Genomic DNA, 1,042 nt, shown 5'->3' on the forward strand with positions numbered 1-1,042 from the left:
TATCGGTGGCTGCAGGCTTCGCCTTCAAAACACGGCTTTCCCTGCAAGCAGGGGGAAGGCTACGCGCGGCGGAGCTGTCAGCCCTGCGCCCGGTCGGTCGTAGCAACTGTTCATTGCAAACGCTGACAGATCCCGGGGGAGGAGGAGGCAGAGCGGTATGACGGCAGCTACATGATGGATTCGCTCCCGGAGACGCTTTCCGAGGGGTCAGGCTGTCTAAACGCTGACAGATCCCGGGGGAGGAGGAGGCAGAGCGGTATGACGGCAGCTACATGATGGATTCGCTCCCGGAGACGCTTTCCGAGGGGTCAGGCTGTCTCTGAGCTTGAGGGGGTCTCTAGCTTCTGATTTAAAAATAAAAGAAAAAGACAAACCGCTGTCATCTGACACTGCGTGTTGTGGCCGTGCTGGGAATCAGACACTGCTCTGAAATTCCTCCTGCCCTCCCAGCCCCAGGCTGCAGGTGGATTTCCCACCAGCTTTGCAGGCTCTGGAAAAGGTCATCTGCTGCATTGGAACGTGGCTTGGGAGCAACGCCAGCCTGCGAGCTGGCCATGTCTGCACGCCCCGCACTCTGCTGGTGTTCATTTTCCCTGTTGCTTGTGGGGAAAGGTGGACTGTTCGCTCTATTTGCTGCCAGCTGCCTCCTCTGTTCAGCTGCGATCACTATTCCTCCTCCCACCAAACACTTGTGTTTGACCTCAAACCAAACAAGCAGAGGACATAAAAGAGGAAAGTTACAAATCTACTTCACATTTTAACATGTAGTGTTTTCAATTAATTTGGTTTGGGATTTTCCCTGTAACCCCAGGGAAAATCTGAAACTGTTCAGAATCATCATACTTTATCTTAGCTATGTAGAAGACTCTGCTTGTCTGCCCCTCAGTTGGTTAGACAGACACAAAAGAAGGGGTGATACTCCTTGTGACTGCACAGTTCTGTTGTTGTCCTACTTTGGAGATACCTATTTTATTTTATTTTTTAAGGGTTGACAACCCAGAACTCCCCAAAGTCTCAGCTTGCAATAATGACCACACATGCA

The sequence above is a fragment of the Charadrius vociferus genome, unplaced genomic scaffold, assembly GCF_000708025.1.
Source record: "Charadrius vociferus isolate BGI_N301 unplaced genomic scaffold, ASM70802v2 scaffold56, whole genome shotgun sequence".
Classification (NCBI taxonomy): Eukaryota; Metazoa; Chordata; class Aves; order Charadriiformes; family Charadriidae; genus Charadrius; species Charadrius vociferus.